The 10,102-nt window shown below is 47.4% G+C and overlaps 1 long non-coding RNA gene and 1 other non-coding gene across 3 annotated transcripts; both read right to left on the reverse strand.

Annotated features, from left to right (window-relative positions):
• Positions 1 to 6,958: 6,958 nt before the first annotated feature.
• On the reverse strand, positions 6,959 to 10,032 carry LOC112546826 (uncharacterized). 2 transcript variants are annotated; one of them, XR_003090546.3, is made up of 3 exons: positions 9,668 to 10,032; positions 7,989 to 8,106; positions 6,959 to 7,168 (listed from the first exon to the last, which is right to left on the reverse strand). It is a non-coding gene; the product is annotated as an uncharacterized LOC112546826 (long non-coding RNA). The 2 variants fall into 2 exon arrangements; XR_012895694.2 differs by having other exon boundaries at positions 6,959 to 8,106.
• TRNAQ-CUG (transfer RNA glutamine (anticodon CUG)) lies at positions 9,703 to 9,774 on the reverse strand. Its single transcript has one exon. It is a non-coding gene; the product is annotated as a tRNA-Gln (tRNA).
• Positions 10,033 to 10,102: the final 70 nt, after the last annotated feature.

Raw genomic sequence — 10,102 nt, forward strand, 5'->3', positions numbered from 1 at the left:
GGGAAGCAGAACTATGTCCCAGGCAGTGCTAAGGACTGACTGCCGTCGGCCCTGTGTGTGAAGTGAAGGCTTCTGAGGTGTGAAGCCATCCCCCCCTTTACCCTGGGGCAGCTGGGGGCCCCACTGGGTGTGGAGGCAAGCTGGGGGTGCAGGGTCTGGCTGGGGTCCTGGTGGAGGTGTGTGTGAGGGATGGGGATACAGGGCAGAGGCCTAGCGAGGGTGTTATATGCCCGGGGCAAAGGCAAAATTTGCACATGCACCCCCTCGGCCAGGCCCTAAACCTGGTGCATGGCTGAGCCCAACCCTGGGAGGAAGCTTGTACCACATCTTCCCCCGCCCCCTCCAGTTGGGGGCCAGCCCCCCACACACACTAACCCACCAGTGGAGACGGAGGAGGGTCAGACTGGGGGCAGTACACAAGCCAAGGAATGACAGGGGAGCAGAGGGGGACTAAATTGGCACCTGGGGGCAAATGCCCCTCTCCTCAGGTACAAGGTCTCAACACAAGAGGGATGGGGGAAAGCACCACTTCCCAATGACTGCATTTTGGCCAATGGCAACAGTGGGGAAAGCCTCCACCAGACACTGTCTCTGTGCGCCACAGGGGCTTTTTCTCCCCATCAGTAGAAACAGGGTGTTAGCACTCCAGCCACTGTGGGAGGTGGGGCCACGAACCCACCATGTTAAGCACCGGAACCTGAAGCCTTATCCATTAGGCCACATGGTCTTCAAGTGAGCACTTAGCATTGTCCCCATACCAACCTTGTGCAGCTCAGACTTTATTTAAGGGGACTTCAGCTGTTGCAGGGGGTGCAGTTTGTGGATGTGGGGGTGCAGGAATCAGGGCGGGGGTGCATGAAGAACTCAGGGCAAGGGGTTGGGGTGTGTGGGAGGTGCAGGAAGTAGGGTGGGGAGCTGGGGGTGGGAAGCAGACTATGTGCAGGGGCTCTGGGGGTGGATGACCTTACCTGGCTAGGGCTGGGTTGCTGCACTCTGGCAGCAGTGGCTGGATGAGGGGCCAGGCCAGGATTGCTGTGGCAGGAGGGGGGCTGCCACCAGCCCTTCCAGTGGCCAGATGGGGGGTCAGACCGCGGAGCCTGCCTCAGGATCAGGGCCAGGGACAGGATGCAGCAGCCAGATGGAGGCTGAGCCTCAGTTGAGCCTTGTTGGCCAGGCTGCTACAGCCAGGTGGAGGCATCTGCCACCACCAGCTCCTCTCACTATCCCGGCTGGGAGTGCGCACGCATCCCCTCCAGCGCATCCTCAGCTGGCCCTTCGACTGGGCAGCGTGCCCCAGTCAGCTCTTGCCACAGCACAGCCAGGGTGCACTGCCCTCTTGTCACCTCTGGTATAAGGTGAAATAGACAAAAACAGACCAGCTTGCCATGAGAAATGACACATTTTAAAAATTGTGAATTAATGTTTCATTTAATTTAAAAAGTTGCCTGTATTTTGAGTATGACAAAAGAGCCACATTTGGTTCCGTACTGAGCCACGTTGGGCTTGAGAGCCATAGGTTGCTGAGCCCTGCACTAGGCCTTAGCTAGTGGCAAAGCATCTCGCAGCAGCGAATGCTGATGGTTCAAGGATACAAGGCTATTGTCAGAACCCAGCCCCATTCCCCTTACAGGTAATACCATAAGCTATTGTAAACACTCTGCCTGGTGTCTGTTTGTACAGTTCACAGCTAGGGGCATTTCTGGCCAGGAAACTTCCTAAATATAGTCAAGAGAAGATACTAAACTCATCGTCTGACAATGAACCTGTCTCCTGCATTTTCTGGAACATGGGCCTGATTCCCTATTCTGTTCCCAGTGGTAAATCAAGAGTAGCTCTGTTACATTCATACGGGTTACACCATATAAAGCTGGTGTAAATGAGAAGCGGATCTGGCCCATAATGCACTTAGTGACAAGTGTGAGTGATGGAGGGATGCCACATTGAAGTGCTTTTGCAAAGTGCGATTTGTGCTTCAATGACAAGAAGCAACTTTGCAATCATCCCTCATTGAGGTGTTGCACATACTCACTTTGAGTAGATAACTGATCCCGAAAAGAGACTGAAAAGCTGGGAAAATGGTCTCAGACATCTACAAATATGAATCCAGAAAGTCTGGGATCCCAATGTGGCACTTAAAGCAAATAAAAGGGTCTCGTGGACAAGGGAAACTACTGTTCGCTATCACAGGACTGGAAGGGACCTCGAGAGGTCGTCAAGTCCAGTTTCCTGCCTGCATGGCAGGCTATTCTGCAGCTCGTCTCCCTTACCAGATATTTGAAAGTGACGCTGTCCTGGAACTGGCAGAACACTTTCTGAGTGGGTACAATGACAGATAGCAGATAGGCGTGAGTGCTGGCATGCCAGAGAACCAGTCTGTATATTGTGTTCAAGTGCTAGGGGGCCGGAGTCTCAGCCAGGAATGTCAAAACTGCGCTATGTGAAGAGCATCTGCAATTAAGAATGTGTCATCACTGCCGCCAAATCAGCAGAGGACTCACTTTAAAACTCCTAAGAATAGCTTCCTAAGGCAGAGTAAAGCAAGTGTCTGGCTCGGATGGCTCCACTGTGGCATTCTCTAGGGAAGGAGGCAGATTCTTTAAAGACACTTCCATTCTCACACAGGTCTTTGTGGAAAGCACTTGTGGATGTTCACCAGAACAATTCCTGAAGGAGCTGCGTTCTTGCTTGAATGCCTCAGCAAAGTGCAAAAAGCAGATCTACAGCGTTCCTCACTCTCAAAGTCCAGGTTTAATTTCTACTAAAGGGAAAAATGAAGCCCAAACTCAGAAACTAGTGAAATCTCAGTGCAGCTGAATTATTTTAAAAGAGTAGGACACCTAGTGGATTGATCAGGAATAACTTCAAGGAGGATTATTATCAGCATTTTGTCATTTTTCTGGCATAATAAACCATTCATATGTTTTAGAGGAAGCACACTAAGAGCAGGGTATGCTGTGTTACTCAAGACACAGCTTCCCATTTACCTTGAGAGATTCATATTAGACTGTATTCAGATACTACAGCTTTTATTTCAGTCGCTTAAAAAAAGCATGGGGCGGGGGGAACTGGCTGTCTCTGAGGATTGTAAACATGCTAGAGATCAAAATTAACCCTGTCTGGCAGCAGTGAACACTGGTCCCATCTGATGACTGTTCATTGAGCTAAGTGCAACAAGTTTAATAGTCTCAGTCCAGTTCTTGGCACCAATTGCCAACCTTGCTGGCCATTTTAACAGCAAGAGCAGGGATTGAATTGGCTGCGGAGCTTAAACTCTTTCTCAGCCCCCTAGATCAAAATCAAGGTGCTTAGGTAGACAGGATGGAGAAGCTTGTGCTGGTGCTGCCCGTGCTGTACTTGCGCTGTGGATTGCCTGTATGCCCCGGTAACCTACACAGACGTCAGCAAACAGCAGAATTTGTCCATATGTAGAAAATAACATCTTAAGGCCTAAAAAGGTGTAGAGCTGAAGCACAGGCTTCAGAAATGACTGACTCTGTCTTGACCAGTATGCAACCATGGAGCAGCCAGCGCAGTCTTTGTTGCAAAGCGTGTTTGTGGGGACAACAGGCTAGGCAAGTGTGTCTGAGGGATCTAGAATGGTGTCAGGGAATTGATGATTTCACACTGTGACAGACTCAACACGTGAAGCACTGAGTCATCTGAACAGTGGGATTCAATTCCTTTTCCTCACAGAAAGGAGAAAGCTCTTCTCTTCCTTCCCATTTATTTCAACATTGATCTATTTTAACGCTGGTCCCAGAGAACTGCTGATTTTTTTTCTAGACCTGCTCCCCTCCTTTGGGGACAGAAAAATTGATTTACAGAAATGTTCTAGAGACACCCCTCCTCCCCCCCTAGTTATATGAGCCGTAGCACTAGAAAGTGTAGAGCAGCGGTTTCCAACCTTTTCCAGCTGGGGACCGGTATTGACAATTCAGGAAGACTTGGTGACCCAAGGCAATTCAAAAATGGGGGGGCAGGGGAGGGGAGGAGGAGGAGGGAGGGCAAAGCCACCTGGGGAGACACTTGGTGACCCTTTTGAAATGTAATGGTGACCCATATTTGGGCCCTGACCCATAGGTTGGGAAACCCTAGTGTAGAGTTTACGGCTGATTTTGTACTCAGGAGTTCTTTCCCTGGGTGATATTATGTGAGACTGAAAGTGGGGAGTCCTAAAGTGACTCTTCTCTTCTATAATTTAGAGGCTTGATTGGAAAACTGAGTGAATTATCTCTGCATCATTGTAATGAGTCATTGCTTGTTAGAAAATGGGAAAATATTGATTGGATTTCCTCCTTAGGAAATATTTGTCCTCTGAATGAGTAGCATAGGTTGTGTTGCTTTTCCTTTGTCTCCCTTTCTGTTAAAATAGAAAGGCCTTTGATAGGGGAAGTGGAAATTTGGGTCATCAGACTTTCAAGAACAATTCTGAATTATTATCACTTGCTAATCCAAACCATTCTCTGAACTGCTCATTGTTTGATGGGATTGACAATACATATTTTGGAAACTGAGGACCAAGTTCAGGCATCTGCCAGAAAACCTGCAATGATAGTGCTGGACAGTTGCCAACCTTCATTTTGTTTCCTTCAAACCCCATGTTTAGACCAATTTGCAGGGTGAAACCATAGACCTTTCAGTTTAGTGGGGATAGGATTTCACCCTAAGAGTTACGGGTAGATGCCTAGGAGTTTTCGACCATATGCCCTAAATGTAGCAATGGTGCCTTGTAGATCTGTGTTCCTCATAGGTCTCATTTACAAGTCACAGACATGCATGGCCATAACTCGTAGCTGTAACACAGATATCTACATGCATACATTAAAGATGATGTTGCAGCATATTTCTGGGCCTGTTTTGGTAGCTAGATTATCAATTTCCGGAACGTGGCCATAAATGCATAATTATGAGCGTGACCTGTTCTCCTTTTCTCCTGCATAAAACATTCAGGATCTATGTGAATCTCATACTTGGTCTGGGCTATAGGTTTTGGGAATGTGCTTTGTTTCCCTGTTTGCTACAGAAACCTGGGCGTCCTCTAAATGAAGAATGGAGACGCTGCAATGTGGTGATAGTTTGATTTGTGGGTTTTTTTTATTTACTTAAATTCAATACTATGAGAAACAAATGTAATGGACAAGATACAAGAAGGATAAGGACAGTAATGCCCAGGAGGGTTTTAGGAAGTACGGAGCCCAATTCGAACCATTTCGACGAGGTCCCGGCAGCCAGGATTTTTTCTTGACACTCACCAAAAAAATTAATAAAATAAAAAATAAAAAATACACATACAAAATTTTGGTTGAGCCAAAAAAAAAAACCCAAAACCCAACAAAAAAACAGCGCACAGAAAAAAAAGTCACAGTCCCTTTAAATCTCCACCTTCCCACCAAACCCTGGGCCCTGGGGCCAACTCACTCGTTCTGCGGTGCACAGAAGCCAGCCATGCCAGCACACTGGCGTGGGGCCCAATTTGGGGGAATCGGGCGAATCAGCCTAAAGCTGGCCCTGGTAATGCCAATGCACCTCATCCCTAGACTGCTGAATTCTCTGCTATTCCAGTGCTGAAGTACATACTCATCAATAATGTTACTACCCTTCATTACCTATATGAAGTATCCCATATAATTCAAACCTGGCTGCCTTCAAACCTATGTCAATGCTCCTTGTTCTTGGTTTGCCACACTTCCTGCTATCCCAATCCTGTATGCACCTTAGTCCTGGTAACTTTCTTGCTCAGGGGTAGGGAAAAACACCCTCCACTCAGAGTGCAGCAAGTTACAGCCCTGTAAAGCTGCAGTGTAAACGGGTTCCCAGCACTGTTAGCTAGTACCCTTAAGGAGGTGTTTATCCATGACCACACTGTAGTGACAGGACTTTAAACCTGAATGTATAGATGGGGATTGATACTGCAATGATTGATCCACCAGTTGTCGATTTATTATGTCTGCTTAGACATGATAAAGCAATCCATGAGTGCTCTCTCATCAATGCCAGTATTCCATCAAGACAAGAAAAGTAGCTGGCATCTTGGGAAAGCAACCCCTACTGACCTTACCGTACACTAGACGCCATAGTAAATACATCGACTTCAGTTATGCTGCTTGCGTAGCTGAAGTCACACACATTTGATTGATGATGGGGGTTAGTACAAAAAAGGCCAAAGCCTTAGATTGACATCATTCTATAGCGTGGACATTCCCTCAGGAATAGGTGCCTAATTGGTGGGTTCTCCAGAGCTCAAGCACACACAGAAAAAAAATAGAGGGTGCTCATCACCCACTAGCCCCAGTGATTCTGGCCTTGGGACTGGCCACTGATCAGCTGTTTGACAGCCCCAGGGCTGGCCGCCAATGAGCTATTTGTCAGGTGGGAGATGCTTGGGGGAGAGGAGGCAGAGAGGAGGGAGTGGCAGGTTGGCTCAAGGGAGCGGGCATAGAGAGGGTGGGAAGAGCTGGAGCTAGGGCGGAGGGAGAGGAGAGCCTGTGGGAAGAGGCAGAGCATGGACAGGGCCTTGGAAAAGGGGCAGAGTGGAGTGGGAGTCCTGGGGCAGACCAGGGATGGAGCACTCACAGGGAAAAATGTAAATCACCTCTTGTGCCCTGCGGCACCGAAAGTAATCTACCCTGCAATAAAAGACCTGAGAGTGGCACAGGATAACAGCCTTGAGTTTGCAGGGCTCTGACATTACAGTGTAGAACCTAGGCTCTATGATCTCATGAGGCAAGTAGGCCTCAGCTCCCAGGCATCTACAATGCAGTTTTCAGTCTATCAGCCTGAATCCACAGCCTGGTGTCTGAGCTATGCAGTTTTCACTGCAATGTAAACATATCAGAGGAAACTAAGTGACACGCAAGGTCACAGAAGCAGTTTGTGGTAGACCAAGGAATGAAACCTAGATCTCCTGAGGGCTGATCTAGTGCCCTTATTATAGAGCATCCTTCTTCTTTAATGGATGAACTATTATGTACTTTATTTTATTGCAAATCAATGGCTCCACTCAATCTTTTATTTTCAATGTTTCAGTGTTATTTTCAATGTTCGCATATTGGTGTGAATTTAACAGCATGTTCTTAAATAAACAAAAGATTCCATTAAGGGTTTCTTCTTATCCCAATGAATGGTGCTTGATATTCATAGTTCTCCTTAATGCCGGTGGGCTACATTTCTATAAAGTGAGATCAGAACATTCCCCTTAATTATGCAGATGTGTAACCGATCAATTCCACTGCCAAAAGCAATCTTGTGGAAGAACAAATTTTAAAGGCTCCAGTTCAATTATATGGCCACTAGTATCATTTTAACTCCTCACATCTTGGTTTCAATACTGTGCCATGGAGGTCAATGGCAAAGCTCTCACTGACTTCCACAGAATTGAATCCAATCCCTATGAAATAAGAATTTCAGGGATTGTACCCAAGTGTCATCGCTTTACATTAGACAGTCCTTAAGCAACACTCATTCTCCCAACAGCATTTTTGGATAAGTGCTCAAAACAGCTTTGCTCACCTGTGTTTTTTCTGATCCCGTGGTAAGAGGGACATTGTGGTACCAGATTTTTATTCACATCATGTAGGACACATTCAAAGCTGTTTCTGCCTTAGCCCAAGCGAATGCTTGAGTATCTTCTTCTGCTCCCTCCTGCTAAATGAGTTTCCCCCTGCCAAGCAGAACTTTATGACCTACTTCTCCCTCCAACAGTTTTTTTTTTCAGGAGAAAGACTAGATGTAAGATCTTCAAGACTAAAGACAGGGTTTTCAAAAATCTACCCAATCTTTGAACTGAGGTGATGTGAAGTGGAGCACACTGACTGTTCATTTTGTTCCCAAATAGCTCTAGATTTTTTTAACACTCTCTGTGGACACAGCACATTTCCAGAGATCCTCACACACAAGGCTCAGTCCTACTTGCTTTCCTCTTCAAGCCCCCACACCATGAGCCCTCCTCGACATAGTGAACTCTTTCACAGACTGGAGTGGTAGTTTACCTTCACTGCCCTTGCTGATGTGATAGTTCTGCCAAGTCCTGGACATCTCACTGGAGACTCCTACACATGGAGACCATTTTCTTCAGTTGACTGGGTAGAGTCCCATGCTTGGTCATACCTAGAGTACAAAATCCACCGTGTAAAACTCCTATGCCAAGTTGTTCACACCCTGTGGCCAATGAGTTACTTATGTGTTAAGCAGTGGCGGGCAGCCTGTGGCCTGCGTGTGACCCATGGGGTTCTATGTGTGGCCCATGAGACATTTTGTTTACTGTACTCCATGCACAGTTGCCAGATTCTGCTGGGTTCCATCTGCATTAGTTTTTTTCCTTCCTATTACTAAAGTGACACACAGAGCGAGGGCATGTGAAGAGGTGCATGCTGAGTGCATGCAACATTGACTGAGAGCTGTGCGCTCCCTGTACATCCACTCAAAATGCTGCTACAGTTGAATCAGCACACCATGCAAATTCTCCGAATGCAAGCACAGCTAGCAAAACTACCCTATCCTAGGAGATGGTCTTGGTTATGACAGTCTTTCTGCCCACTAAGATGAGAAGGGCCACTCATGCAGCCCACTCACTGACTTAGGATGCCCATCACTGATGAAAAGCATCCAGAGCGCTTGGTAGTCACAAGGCCAAAGAAAGTTACGTAAAAGATTCACATTTTTAATTTGTCTTTCCCTAGCAATACTTGTATTGCATGGATCCGGGTTATCCTAAGCACAGGGACTCAAAACTCCAGCTCACCATTGATTTGCTTGTAACTTGGCTACTTTCAGCCCCACTCTGTGCTTATTGCTGAGAGGTTTGTGAGCCTGATTGAGTCTCCTCGCTGCCCTAATTCAAGGCTGCTCTTTGCAGGGAGACAGCTGAACAGTTTTACAGGTGTCTCCTCCTAAATATTATTCTACACCGAATGATCCTGGTATTAATGATTATTAGTGTAACAGAAGAACTCTACTCCTTACTGGTTATTGCAGGGGTGTCCAAACTTTTTTCAAAGAGGGCCAGATTTGATGAAGTGAACATGCGTGAGGGCCGACCATTTTGCCTGACATTCTTTGAACCATTAAAATTAAATGCAAATTAACTATTTTATGCAAAGTTTATTGCAAACGGCATACTTTTCATTTCGTCACATGGATGACAAATCTAAACAGGTGTTAAATCACTCTGCCTTTCATATCTGAAGGCCAGATGAAAAAAAAATCCAGGAAGCTGAAATATGTCAGGAACATTGTAAAGTACATTGCATATTATTGGTAATAAAGGTTGTCTGTCAACTTTTAAGTTCCAAAAATATGAACAGGAACATAACACCAAGTATACATGTTGTGTCCAAATATATTTATAACTGATTTAGACCAAATGACATTAACTGATATTTTACAATGTATTCATCTCAATACATATGGATTCGTTGGGGGCCATAAAAGATAGATATTGCCAAGTTACCTGGGGGGCCGTATTAAACCGGAACACGGGCCGCAATTGGCCCGCGGGCCGGACTTTGGACATGCCTGGGTTATTGCAACCAATAACTCCCAAAGCACTTGGGCTGGGTAAGGGACCACAGAGATCCAATAAGAATTAATGTATTTGTATGGACAACAATTAGATCTCTCGGGGAAAAGAACAGTGCAATGCCAGTAGGACAGAGCGGGAGGGTCCCACCTGCAGCTTGGAGAAGGGCGAGAAAAAAAAAATTCAGGTTCCACCGAGATTTGAACTCGGATCGCTGGATTCAGAGTCCAGAGTGCTAACCATTACACCATGGAACCGCCGTGGCGAAGTAGCGCCCGGGCGGGCTCTCGTTCTTGCTGCGGTTGGGCGGGCTCCCGCTTGGCGGCTGGGGTCCCAGCGAGGGGAGCAGCCGGGGTGCGCCCCGCCTGGGTCTGTGGGGGGCAGAGCCGGGATACAAGGGGGGCAGCCGGGCCAGAGCTCCCTGTGGCCAAGGCTACGGGCCCATAGCGCGAGGGGCCGGGGCCCCGTGTGTGTGGCGGGAGCGGGCGTTACACCGAGCCCGTGACAAGAGCCCGGCACGCGCCTGCCCCCTGCGGCCAGCGGGGAGGCGGTTGGCGAGCGGTTGGCGAGGCAACCCGCCGCTCC

The sequence above is a fragment of the Pelodiscus sinensis genome, chromosome 14 (assembly GCF_052426305.1).
Source record: "Pelodiscus sinensis isolate ZL-2025 chromosome 14, ASM5242630v1, whole genome shotgun sequence".
NCBI lineage: Eukaryota > Metazoa > Chordata > Testudines > Trionychidae > Pelodiscus > Pelodiscus sinensis.